The 14,940-nt window shown below is 31.8% G+C and overlaps 1 long non-coding RNA gene across 1 annotated transcript; it reads left to right on the top strand.

Annotated features, from left to right (window-relative positions):
- The first annotated feature begins 3,776 nt into the window (after window positions 1-3,776).
- LOC121204650 (uncharacterized) lies at window positions 3,777-5,248 on the top strand. Its single transcript, XR_005899850.1, has 2 exons — window positions 3,777-4,541; window positions 4,970-5,248. It is a non-coding gene; the product is annotated as an uncharacterized lncRNA (long non-coding RNA).
- Window positions 5,249-14,940: the final 9,692 nt, after the last annotated feature.

Raw genomic sequence — 14,940 nt, 5'->3', positions numbered from 1 at the left:
TTGAAGATATATGCATCACATTCTATTTTGAGATTAATTTATACTGTGATTTGAAAATATTTAACACTTTAATATCTTGCAGTAATGACTTGTTTGCCTTTAATAGTACAAAGTGAGAGCAAAAAAGAATTAGTCTTGTATTGAAAGTATGATGGCGAATGTGTATAGTTGCGAGTTGGTTCTTAGTTACATTAGGTGTCGTCTCTAGCCTACATACTTATAAACCAATGATTAGATCATATATTTTAGATTTTTATGCACAACGAGATTATTTGAAAAGATTTGTACATGCTAGTGACGAGACCTATATTGAACAAGTTAGGATGAGTGGAGTTACTTTTTTTTTAAACTATGTGAGATGTTACAAATTTTAGGAGGATTGAAGTCGTTAAGGAACATGTTGTTGATGAGCAAGTGACAATGTTCTTACATATCATTTCTTATCACCTTAAAAAGTTGAGTTATCAAGCATCACTTTAATAGGTCTGGGGAAACCATTAGCAAATCATTTCACAATGTTTTAAATGTTGTCATCTGCTTACAATATGTGCTATTTAAAAAGGCAGAGCCAATTACGGTTAGAGGTGGGTGGCCCAGCCTGAAGGCCCGCCCGAAAAATGGGCTTGGACGAAAAATGAGGCTTGTTTAGGAAATGGGCTGGGCCCCGGGTAAGATATTTTGGCCCGGGCTCGGTCGTGCCCAACCCAAACTTTATATTAAATTATTTATTTTATTTTTAATCCTTTTTTATTTTTAACTTTAACTTTACCCTTTTTTTCACTTTCATTTCATGCTGCTGCTACCTTCCTCTTCCCCCCCTTATTCTTATTTCCAAAACCCAAATCCCTAGCTCACCACCACCTCCACCGATCCACCGATCTAGTTGTCTGTCGACCACCTCCAACTAGCCTCAAGCTCAGCTCAGCTCAGCTCATTATCTCTAGCTTCTTCATTTGCGGTCTCAGTGCTCCCCACAAGTCTTGTAAGCTTCTTCTTCTTTTTTGCTTTAGTTATTATTTGAGTTTGGCTATATAAATTAAGCCTTTTTGGTCCTTACTAACGTTCCCCATACTGCTGCTATTGAAGAACCTCATACTGCTCACTGCTGTTGTGTCTTACTTTATCTCAGAAAGCCTCTTCTTCACGGTAAGCTTCTTCTTCTTCTTCTTTTTAAAATATTTTTAACTATAGCTATTGGTTTTTTTCACTTTTTTGCATTTCAATAACATACAATATACTCTAAGAAAATTTAAAACTTGGAGCAACATAGGTTGTTAGACATAAGTAATAACCTTTGCAGCTTTGCGTATTGACCACAGTATATTTTTTATTCACCCCTCTTTTGGGCAGAAAATGTTGATATCATATTAACATTTGTTTCGGAGAACTGCCAAATCTTAAGCTCATTTAGATCATATCAAAATTGGCTCAATATATATTTGTTTGGCACCACTGAAACTTAAAAGCTGAATCCTGACGGTGTTTTTATCTCCTCCGGGCATACATTTCTGATTTATATCCCATCTCTTAATGTGGTACAATCACTTTAACATGTGAATCTTAAGAATATTTGTTTTTAATATTTATACTAAGATCATAAGTTTAATTGTTTGATGTACCATGAGACATGCAGAGTTAGTAATGCACTAATGTTGGTTGTTGGATCTATTGGTTAGTGTCGAATCCCTTTTTATTCTGGAAACAATGGGGATCGACTTTTGAAAACCAAAAAATAGGGAGTTGCCATCAATCTCTTGATTTAGGTGTGACTGGGCTACCTACTAAAACGTTTTATTTCATTAAAAATAAATTTGGTTCACGTAAAATAAAAAAATGGGTTCGGGAGTCGGTTACGCATGAGGAAGGATTAGCACCTTCATTACGCCCAAAAATTGGTACCAAATTGATTTGATGCTATCCTTATACCAAAAGGTTTTTTTTTAAAGAAAAGATTTTTCAAAGTATGATTCTTTTTAAAATGTTTGGATAGTTTAAATTAGCGGTCAAAATTCACTCGTTTCAAAGATATGCAGTATCATACCCAGCACGATTGGATACGATCCTTTATACCTCTAAAAATACGATTGATTTTTGACTTTCGAAAACTCGTCCACTAAAATTATAAAGGTTATCCAAATATTTAGTTCACCGAAAAAATCATACCCAGCACGATTGAGCACGATTTTCCGAATTCCCAAATATTGGATATTGCCTTATTTCAGAATTTTTGAATAATAAAGAAAATTGGAAATTCGTTCAAAACACGTTTATTTGTTTTAAAATAGATGGAACACTTAATGCATTGTATCGAAACATTGGCATAGGAAAGGATTAATGCACATGAAATAATAGGATACAACAAGTCACAATTAATAAATCCAACAATTATGTACAGCTATTCTAAGTAAAATGTAACCAAATTCTTAATCATGGATGGTGAACAATCTATACAAAAATAAAATACAACAATAATTAACATGGCACAATGTAAAACGATCCACAAAATATGTACAAAATAAAATGGAATTAGAAATCAATATATAGTATAAGATATTTTCAAAATAATGATGAATTAATTAACACATAACATAAGTTGACAAGTTGGTATGAAAGCTAGGGATATTTAATTATTTGAAATAAATATTGTAGAATAAAACATTTGAATCGAATAATATGCAAAATGTTTCAAACACAAATTTTAAAAATTGACAATATGCATGGTTGCTTTAATAACATATAAAATATAAAAGAAAAATAAAACACATGATAGGATATAATGTGCATAACAAATTCATAAAACATGTATATATAAATAAATTTGGAAATAATTATTTGTAAAAAATAGCATGAAATTAATAATGTATGAAAAAGATTAAGTAAATATATAAATTATACATGTAACAAATTTTAAAAAAAATCGTATACACAAAAAGGTAAAAAACTATATTTACAAAATACAAAAATTTAGTGATGTATATTTATAAAACTATATTTATAAAGGGAAATTTAAAACAAATAATATATAACATAATTTTACATGTAACAAATTGATTTGGATTGATGGAACATATAAATAATACATACATAAGGATAATATGAGAGTGTACAAATAATAAATTGTATGATTTAAAATATGGTCCTTAAAAGAAATATATTATACACATAAATAACTTTAAAAGAAGATATATACATAGAAACATATTTACATAAAGTTATATGAAAATAATAATATGTACTATAGTAAAAATAATTTAATATGGGTAATGTATATATATGAAGAAATTTTAGAAATAATTGTATGTCAAAATATCATTGAATTAAAATATGAATTATAAGATTAACCTAATTTTATCATAGATTATATACGTAATAAATTTAAAAACACAATTATATACAAGTTTATTAAAAACTATATGTATAAGAACAACGTGGCTTTAATAATGTATGTAAATTAAATATAAGTACTAAATATATGTTTAATAATAACTTAAATAATACATAAACTATGTGGGATTTTCCTTTAAATAATAAAGATATATAATAAAATATGTGAATTGATCTAAAAGAAATTATATGTATAAAATACTATTATTTAGTAATGTATATAAATTTAATATATTTATACCAATGTTTTCATATACGTATGGTTAGAATTTAAATAATATATAAAACACGTTATTTCATTTTGAACATCCAAATATATATATAAATATGTGAGTAAATTAAAAAAACAGTTAAATGTATATAATAATTTAACATTAATAATATTCGTAGAATAAGGCTAATTTTATTATAAGATATATATATACACGTATAATAATGCATAAAACCTTACACAAAATAGTATACAACATGTGGAAATACAATTACCCAAATTACAACAAATAAGTCAACCAATAATATAAATGATACAATTAATATAAACATTCCCAAATAATATACATGTTAAGAAAAAAAACAAAATGAATCAAAACAAATTACCTAATTGAAATCAAAGTAAAATAAAAAAGATAATTTACAAAATAAATAAACTACTAATAATAAAATAAGGACTCATATATAACACGCATGAATTCACAGAGACCACAACTGAAATTATCCCTAATCCTGAAACATTGCGTTGAGACGCGGGTTAAAATGCAAAGTCATACAAATTTTGGGGAAATTTTAAGAGAAAACTAAAACAAATCAGTCACCAATAGGATCCAATCACAATGCGGAGCGAAGGGGAAGGGCCTGCTGCATAAATAAACTATTTTAGGCGCAAAAGGGTGGATCCGGGTCTCCAAGCGGGTTGACGTGCGGACCCTCCCCCTTTTTCTTAAACGGTGCCGTTTCGTTAACAGGTCATTTAAGACCTTTCTTTCCCTATTCTTTCTCAAACACATCCCACAATTTGGCCGAAAATCACACCCCTGAAATCAAATTGCTAGGGTTTCCTTTGCTAGCAGCCGAACCACCATGATTTTGGTGATCAACAGCATGCAAACAGTACCTGATCTCACCGTTGAAGGCACTCGATAATGCTTTAAAAGGATTTGGTAAGTATTTTCCTCCTTTTCTTCTTTGTTTGAAAGGAAACTCAAGTCTCATGCTATTTTTTTTAAACATAGAAAAATTCATAAAACAAAGAAAACTTCAACACTATTCGACTCCTCACCCTTACCTCTGATTCCTGAAGTATTTGGGCTCTCATTGGTGTCGATTCATATGCTAAGAATCCAAGCCAATAAAATAAATAAAAAAAATCAAAAGAGAAAAAATTAACACTTGAAATCACCTTTGCTAAAACTACTTTTTCTCTCTTCTCTATGCGTGTGTATATATTCGTAATCCCTTTTGCAGGTACAATCATCGTCTTTTATAGCCAAATTTACAGATTAAAATAAATAAAAAATAAAAATACATTTTTATTGCTGTCATTTGCTGTATTCTGTTAGCTGGCCTCTTCTCGTGTATTCTAATGCAGGGATAGTCGTACGGAGGAGCAAGGAGACGCGCAAAGGAGGCTGTGCGAGGAGCTTCTCATGGGAGCCCAACTCTCTGGCATTCCAGAAGCTTCTGGTGCTCTCGACTGTTGTGTTTCCTTTTGGGTGTATTGGGCCTCGGGTTCGTGCTATTTGAACTAAGGATTGGGTTAGGTCTATATTAAAGGATTTTGGGTTTAAGTTATTTTTGGCCCAAATATTTGTAACGGACATTGGACTTTTGAATTTGGATTCTTTATTTGTGTGTTTTTTTTATTCAATTTACCTGGACTTATTTGTTTGGCTTATTTTAATATTTTAAAAGAGCCCGGGCAAAATTGGTTGACTACAGCTAGTAAATAGTAATGCTGGTTGTTAATATATTTTTTACGGTAAATTTTTTATTTTTTCTATCATTTTCGAATAATTCTTTTTTGTTAAACTTTATCAACGCTTGGTTTTGTATTTTTTTTAACAGAGTTAGTAATGGGCCGGGGCCTAGAAAACAGGCTTAAAATTTTGTACTGGCCCGGCCCAAACTCGACCCGGCCTAGCCCATGCACACCTCTAATTGCAGCTAATTCTACAGACCTGAGGTGGAAATGGTTCAAGGTATTGGCATGAGTTTCATATATAACTTGTATATAATTCAATTGATTTAGATTTAAATATAGTATCCTAACCTGATGTTTTATACATGTGATGTAGAATTACTTAGGTGCTTTGAAACCCACATCAAGATTAGGGTTCCAAAAGTTGATAAACCTAGATATTGAATGCAAAAAGTTTACATAGCAACAAATATGTTAAGTGTTTGTACACCTGATATGCACTTTGTTTATATTCTTCCTGTTGGGAAGGTTCTGTTGCTGATGGATGAGTTCTTTGAGATATAGGTATTGGCATGAGTTTCATATATAACTTGTATATAATTCAATTGATTTAGATTTAAATATAGTATCCTAACCTGATGTTTTATACATGTGATGTAGAATTACTTAGGTGCTTTGAAACCCACATCAAGATTAGGGTTCCAAAAGTTGATAAACCTAGATATTGAATGCAAAAAGTTTACATAGCAACAAATATGTTAGGTGTTTGTACACCTGATATGCACTTTGTTTATATTCTTCTTGTTGGGAAGGTTCTGTTGCTGATGGATGAGTTCTTTGAGATATCATTAGTAGGAGATATAGACAAAAAGTTCCTCATAGTAAAATGCAGATTTGGAGGAATTTGAATAAATTTTAAGATCCAAGGTTTTTGGGAAAGTTAACCATGATAAATAGTTTTTTTCCCTTTTTTATAGGTTGTTATTATCTAGTTGATGTTGGTTACACAAACTGTGAGGGATTTCTTGCCCGTTTTAGAAGATAAGTATATCATTTGAATAAGTGACGTTAGAGTTACCATCCAAGTGCTCCAAAAGAATTTTTCGATATGATATATGCTTCAGCATGTAATGTTATTGAAAGATGCTTTGTGTTATTAAAACTTAGATGGAGAATACTTAGGAGTCCATCATTCTAGCCCGTGAGGGTGCACAATAGAATTATTATTTCATGTTGTTTGCTCCATAATTTTATTCAAACCTATATAAATCTTGATCCTATTGAAGTGGAGTTGGAAGAAGGATTACCTAGTAATGTGATAGATGCCGATGAACCGAATATTGTAAAAATTCATCCATCAGATACATGAGATACTTGGAAGACAACCAATTAAATGTTTTATGAATGGCAAGCATCTAGAAATTAGTTAGGTTTATTAAAACATAGTAAAAGGTTAATTTGTTTATGTTATTTCATGTATCTAGTTTACAAAACTTTGGTATTGTTTGAATTGTCTTTATGTATTGTATTGACTTGTTGAATTAAAACTTTAATTTATTTTCTTTTGATTCATCATATGTTATAATTTTATAAAGTGTCGACCTTCTAATTCATAATATCGAACCTAATTTTAATTTGAGTTTTTTCTTAAGATAGTTATGTTAGGCTTTTCACGATCAAGTGCTTCTTCTCAAAATTCTTGAGGAATCAAAAGGAAATGGGTTCCGAAGAAGATGTTGTGTTGGTTGCCTATATGGTTGACTTGCACAATGTTGGAACCTTTAACATAGATATGAGATTCAAGGCGGTTATTTAAATGAGCTAGAAAGAATGTGAGAAAAAGTTTTACCTCATGCTATGTTGAAGGCTAAACCTAATATTGAATCGAGGATTAGCACATCGAAAAAAGATTGGGCAATCTTTTGCGACATGCTCAGTGGAAAAAACAATAGCGGCTCTGGTTGGGACGAGCATAGGCAGATGGTTGTTGCTGAAGATGCTGTGTGGGACTTATATATAAGTGTAGTAATTATTTCTTGTCTTTATTATCTTGTTTTGACCAAACTTATATCTAATGTAGATTCCTTCTTTTTTATAGTCATAAAGCAGCTGGCCAATTCAGATATCGTAGTTCCTCTTATTATGACCAACTTACTTCCATATATACAAAAGATCGAACCACTGAGAAATATGCTCAAACAGCTACATATATTGTTGAAGAAATAGATCCCGAGGATGTAGCTACTGTAAATAATGTTGAAGAATGAGACAATTACCATGGATGCAAAGTTTGATGTTTCCTTGGATGAGATGGATTTCTCAACTACACAATCGCAATTACCAAAGTCAAACCAAGATGGTTCCACATTTTCAAAGAAGAAAAAAAGATTTCTGATGGAAGTGAACAAATTTCTACTTCACTTACTAATGTTGCCACATTATTGGGAGAAAACATATTGATTGTTGGCCTTAAATTAAGTAAAAGCATTGCCTTTGAAATGCTAACTCAAGGGAAGTCAGAAATGACCATTCAAAAAAGTGCTCAAAAATTATATCTGGCCTTATGTGAAGTAAAAGGATTAACTGAGGATGAGCCTTATTGTGTGCTGAGTAAAAATTGCTTGATTGGGTGAAAAAGTGGAAGGATGGGAGGGGAGAATGGAAAAATGGAAAAGAAAAAGATTTGGAGTATGCTTGATAGGGAAGAAAAGTGTGAGGAAAGAAAATAATAAATATGATCATTTTCCATTCTAATACATAAAAATCATTCTTTTTAAATTTGGGTTATGAGAAGAGAGAAAATGTTAGAGAGAAGTGTATGCCAGCTCAAAATTATGCATATTTAAATGTTTTATTTTCTTCCCTTTTATCTTTTAACCCTATTAAGCAATGGATGGAAAGAAAATTACTTTTTTCTTTCCATTTTTCCATTTTTCCTATCAAGTACACCTATGGAAAAAAATTACGTTTTCTATCTTTCTAGTTTTCCACCCCTTCAAATTTTCATCCTTACAAGTTTATTTTTACTCTACCAAGTAAAGATTTTAAGCTGGGATCAATGGCGGATAAATCATTTGTCTCCATTTTGTATGGTTTTAGCGAAAAAGTGTGTGGTTGTTGCAAGTGATTCATTCAATCGAAAGTTGGTTTTCTTGGTTCTTATTGGGTTGTTGGGTTTGTCATTGGTCTTTGGCTTTCAAGCCTATTTTTGTTTCTTGTTTGGGCTATTTGTTTCCCTGACCGTTAGGCTTTTTTTTTTGTTTCGTACTTTGATTAGCTATAAATACAATTGTTGCTTACTTTTCCCTTGAAATGAAATGATTCTCTCTCAAATTAAACCAAAATATTTATTTCTATTGATAACTACCGAAACATTTGTTGCATTTAGCTAAATTTCCAATTAAATGATTCTCTCAAATTGCAAGATGAGTTGTTAGATTTGAACATATGTAATTATGTAATTAAATGAAATGAAAATAATATAACATATGTGTTGATGACTAAAATGTAGATGGAAAGGAGATGACGACTTTTCCTGAGGGGCAAAAAGAGGATGGTAGTTGAGATTCTATAGCAGATATTAGAATGAGAGCTACTAAAGAATGAGGAAAGAGATGATCCCCTATTAGAGATCTAGGAGTGGTAAATATAAGGTTGACTTTTTTATTCCACGCGTTCTTTGTTAGGTTGACTATATGATTTAATGTGATTAGATTGCAGGGTATGTGGGTGACAAATGACAACAATCCTACCAGTATGGTTGAGTTACTTGAATGGTTGAACAACATACCATTAGGTCTAGGCGGAACATGTGTGAGGCAAAGTAGTTCCCCTAATTAGGTAGGCCATTGGCAATGCATCTTGTATGATGAAGATATCTCTAGTGAAGTATGTGTAACAATTGCCCCCAATTAAAGGGGAGGTTATAAAGTGGCCTACTTTAAGATAACGTGTATGCTAAGCAAAGTTCCTTTTAATGGTAGGATATGTGGTGGAGTGTCTTACATAACATTAGATAATTTTGGAATTTCAAATTTCAATATTTGAATTTTACAACTGATTACTTGGTTGTTGATTTTATGATAAGCATGGTTTGTGGAAACGTATGCTAGCCATTACTTAAGTTGTGTAGGTTGTTGGGGTTATGATGAAACACGAGGTACGTGGCATCATTTCATTGGTTGTCATTGTGATAGCTTGGGAAATGTACGTGAGATTCATATGCGTAGTAAACGTGAAAGAGCTAGATTTTCTATGAATAAGGGCTTGTTTCAATCTTATGCACTTAAGAAATCTTTTAGTAATCTCCAAGCTCTTTAGACTTTACCTCTGCATTTCTCACTTTGTCTATTTCTCTTCTCTAGTCTTTCTTTACTATTTTTCTTTGATTTTTTTGTGACAAATTGTATTTGGTAGTCTTTTTCTTATTTTGTTTTTGAGCTTTTTTAAGTATGATAGGTGAGCTTCTCATTCTTTATTCTTGAATTTAATTTTTTAAGGGTTTTTTCTTATGTTATAGAGAAGGTGGATGATAGTAAAGGAAAGTGTGTTGTTGGGGGAACAAGAGTGGAGAAGAAGGGAATGAGAAGACCAATTGACTATTTCATGAGCAATGAGGGCTTGAAGTGCATAACGACGAAAGAAAAAGATGAAGGCCTTGGAGTGTCATGGTCTTTAGTTGAATGATTACTAGTATGAGTTTTTTTTTGATGAGGGATAATGTACTGAGTGCGGCTGCCAAAAGTGAAGAGATCAACTTAATTTATTCTTTTGTATACATTTGAGTTTAGGTTTCATCTTCTTTTTCACCTTTTATTTGTGGCAACGTTAAATACTTATGGAGTTGTATCGGGGCAGTTGGAAAGGACATCTTGGTAGGCACTTGTGGCATGCTTAATTGATTGTAGTCGACATAGGAAGGAGCTGATGGTGAACATGTTTCAAAAGAACTATATCTTATCCTATATTAACGAAAAGTTCTAGAGATGTTTGTATTTTTTGTGGCTTGGAAGGGTAGCAAAGTAATGTTATTTAACACTTAAAACAATATGCACTTGATGAGGGAGAAATATATCTTGATACACCATCATTTTGGTAAGAAACTTTCCTTTCCCCATAATATGGATGATTCCCTCCAACGATCCATGTAGGACAAATCCTATATGTTAGCATTGGAGTATGCTTACCAATAATATGAGCACCCTTCATAACATTTAATGATACTATTTGGAGGAGAAGAGCCCTAATCTAGGGATGGGTATTCAAGTTGGTAAGGTTTGAAGTCCTATAGTAAAGCTTGGCCACATTAGGCCAATGATGCCATTGGAAAGATTTTGTTGGGAAAAGAGGAATAACCTATTGACATTTGGTGAAGTGTGCTCATTGTCCCTATTAAAAGTGGGAATATAGAAGCAAAAAGGTACAAGTTAAGGAATGAAAAAGAAGAGAGGAGTCACTAGTGAAGGATCTGATGATACTCAACCAGCGAAGGTAATTTTAAAGGCTTTCTTATGATGTTTTATTCGTTTGGATTTAGGTTGTGTCAATCTTGTTGGGATTTTTTGTCGCAAAGGTAAGGATGCCTAACAAATTTATTATAAACCTTAGCTCAAATGATGAATGAATAGATGTAGCTTTGTTGAGTGGTTCTTTCAATTATGTGACTGCTCTACGATGTACGTGCACTGGGATAAGAATCAATAAAATACAATCAATAATCTAGCGATGTACTACAAGTATGACAAGTCGAGTTGTAATATTTTTAGTGTTACAATGGAACACCCAAGTATTCCAAGGATCGAACCCAAGGGAGTTCGGGGATTATTTGACTCCTAATTAAAAAGCATGCAACAAAGAAATCTATCTGACTGTTTGTTAAGTTCTATATTATGATAATTCATGATCAATGTTGATTAAACTAAGTAACTATCTAACACTAACAAGGATCAAATTGTAAAACCTTAAAACTATGAAATTAACAATCCAATAAATGACAATGGTTTGTTGACTTCTATGTTGCTGATTAGTCTTTGGACTAGAGATCTAAAAAAGCCTAAACTTCTAATTGGCTCACTTTTGCCTTTTGGTCACTATTTTACCAAATTAGATGATTTAGTTCGGTTTATCTCTTGACCTCACTAGACTAACATGAGATAAACGAATTGATGCTCAATAGGATCTCCTTTTGGTCTCACTTATCTATATGTTCCCTTAGTGTTAATTTAAGTTTTAAAGTTTATTCAATTTAGTCCAATTTTTATAATTTAGTCCCTGTACCAAAAACTTACTAAGTAATATTTCAGTCAACCAACTACCATAAATTTAGTTACCTAACATCATTTGCATACAAACAACAACCCAATAAACATTCAAAGCATACATTAGATTAAGTACAAAAAATAGGGATAAGAAAGCTTAGTAGTTTCTTGATGGATGCTTGAAGGAGAAGATGTAAGCAACAATGGAGGTGAGAGAAATATTAGAAAAGATCAAATTTCTAAGATTTTAAAATGAAAATAAAGCTGAGCTATATTGAAACCCTTAGATGAAATTGAAAATACAAGCTAAAGTTTGAGTACTAAATTGTAAATAACACTTAACTACAGTAACAACTAACTAACTAATAGCTAAAAACCAGAAAAATGATAAAATAAAACCCTAAAAAGATGAAGAAAAAATAACTACTTAGCTAAAAATATGATAAAAAATACGTGTGGAATAATGTTAAAGGTGGCTCTTTTAAAGTTATCAACCAACAATTGAATACAACCCAAAATTTTTGGACAAAAGTGTCCCGAGATATTGAATTTTGATTGGGGTTGCTGCTAGACAAAAACTATACTTGCAGTCAATTTTCTCTTTGTTTAGCAGCGGTATTGCGACACTTAGGCTTCGGTGTTGTGACACCTAAAACAATATCGAAATTAGGGTTCTTGAGGTCTCGGTGTCATAATATCACTGGAGTTGGTCTCAACTTTTTTCACTTTAGTACCTTCAAGGATATCATGACTTCCATGACCTCAATGTCGCGATACCCACTCTAAATGATGATTTCCTCAAGCTTAGGCCATTATCGACTTCCTACACCAACTCAATCATATTGTTAGGTCTCCCATGATGCCATTTGGCCAATTTGGGTCTCAAAAGGGCATAAAACTAATAAAAACCATTTATTAATAACAAAAACTAAAAACTGACAAAAGTAAAGAAAAATACATCTAAACTGCTTGAGAATAAGTTCCTCTTGTGTAATGGAGAGTCCAATTTGACATATCAAATTATAACAAATCGTTATGACGAGTACGTAAAGGTCGCCATGGTAGCTTGGATATTTGGGTCACCATTCTCGTTGAGGAAAAACACAATATGCATGCTTTGGTTGAGTTTTTTTTATATAGTACTAGCCTTTGGTTTTGTTAGAAGAAACCTAAGTTGACATTACAAAGCCTGAACCCAACTAATTAGGAATTAAAGGATCAAGTTATTGAGGCTCATGATCCAACCCTACTTTTGCCTTTTCTTTAGCACCTTGCCTACCATTTTGCCTAGGTTATTACAGAGCCTATTAAATATATTTGCTGAGGATTGGTACCACTAACCGATGCAATGCATTGCAAATTATTATTTCTCCGATTAATCTCATTTTGAAAGTAAGTAATTAACGAAAATATTGAACCTTTTGCATTTAACACTTGATTCCCTTTTGTTCTTTACTTATCTTTTCACAAGTTTCACTTGGTCCAACATTCATGAACCAAAATTCTCAGTTTCAACCTTTTGATTAACCTCCTTCATCATCGGTTGTTAATTTTTTGATGACTTCAATTCACCCTCAATATTCAAATTAGTCACTAAAAGACACGTCTTTAACATGGTCATATCTACTATACTCAAAGCATACATTCGACAACCCTTCATTCTCCACCAATTGAATATTTCCAATTTTGATCTTGGAGATTAAAGGTGAACAAAGGTCCACACATATAACCATTCCCATTAGCTTCCCCCTTGTCGCGTTGTCTATGTTATAGTTAATTTTGATTACTCTACAAGTGTTACTTCTCACTGCCCAAAAAAAGACTCTTTTTATATATGGCTGGTAGGTGAATCCAAACAACAATATCATGAAGGCAAGCTTGCATAGTTGAAAACAAGATTGTCCATGGTTGAACAAATAGATAATACCCACAGATCAACCATGGTCCTTTAGAAAGCACCCTAGCTGAAAGTTCTCTTATCTGAAACTTTGCCAAATTTCAAGATTCGTGAGTTGAAAAGCTTGCATCAGCTTCCACAAGGCATGGATTCTATTATACAAGGAAGAAATCATCACCGACTTCAACATGTTTCATTCCATCAAATTATGGATTATGTATGAAAATCTTATGGTAAGTATACCATAGATAAGTTCCATCACAACATCACCTTCCAAGAAATCAAAATCCTACTCCTCTTTAATCCTATAAAATCCAAAGAAGCCAAAAGGTTGTCCCTAAAGGACACTGACACTTTTCAGCGGACCCCTCGCCGTGTCACTAATGTCAAGGGTATCATCCTCCCTTATCCAGACTTTGTTGTTGGATCTTTTGCCGCCATGAACATGAAGATTCTCATTAGCTGCCATTAATGTTGTGTTTTCTATTTTTATAGTATAAACAATTAAATACCATTTTGAACACAGATGTATAGTGGAGAGTAGAATGAAAAAGAAATAAGCATGCTTTAATCTACTACATTTCCGGTTATATTTACGATGAATGCTATGCTTAGTCTGTTTTGGCTTTGTTTAATTATTTTAAAACGAGTGGTGCAAATTCATTGAGCTGTTAAAACAATTTGCATCATCCCAACATTAAACTAATTATATATTTCTATCTAATCCTGCAACTTGCCAACTCGCTATCAGCCAAGTTTTGGAAGAAAATAATTCATCATTTTGGCCTTACTACTCTTCTTCTTCTTCTTTGCCTTATCCACATTGAGAGGCCATTTTGTTGACCAATTGGCACGTGTTTCCAAGGTGGCCATATCTCATTTTTTATGTGGTTGACATGTCCTCTGCTGACTCAGACACACATCAACGTGGCTTGTACTTTATTGCTGACAAGACACATTTTGGTTGGTCCATAATTTTTCTGATTAATTTAAATTTTAACTTATATGTGAAAGCCCAGACCACCTGCCTAATTTGAATGCCAATTAATATTTGGAGACTTAATATTAGATATTACTTTGAATATAAAACGATATGCAGTAAGAACGTATAAATGTCTTAATAAAAGTTATTAATATTACACAATTGCATATCTATAATCTGGAAGGAAATTTATATAAAAATTAAATAAAATGATAAATTTGAATGTTTAAAAATTTTAATGTCTTAACTTTACGTGTGAGATTTTATATAAAAAATAAAACTATACTCATAATAATATATTTTATTTTGTAAAAAGAATAATTTTTTAATCATTTCTCAACTTAGTTGATATATCTAATTAACTCGTAATATTAATTCAATTAAAAAAATTTAAATATAAAATAAGTTAAGAACAATTATAATATGGTAAAAAGTATATTGTAGATTTAAGAATAAAATTTTATTTATTTGGAGTAATAATTAAATTTTTTGTGTGACAATTAAA

Source organism: Gossypium hirsutum, chromosome A08 (assembly GCF_007990345.1).
Source record: "Gossypium hirsutum isolate 1008001.06 chromosome A08, Gossypium_hirsutum_v2.1, whole genome shotgun sequence".
Lineage (NCBI taxonomy): Eukaryota > Viridiplantae > Streptophyta > Magnoliopsida > Malvales > Malvaceae > Gossypium > Gossypium hirsutum.
The sequence above is the reverse complement of the archived record's forward strand: the minus strand, read 5'-3'. Positions and strand labels throughout refer to the sequence as shown.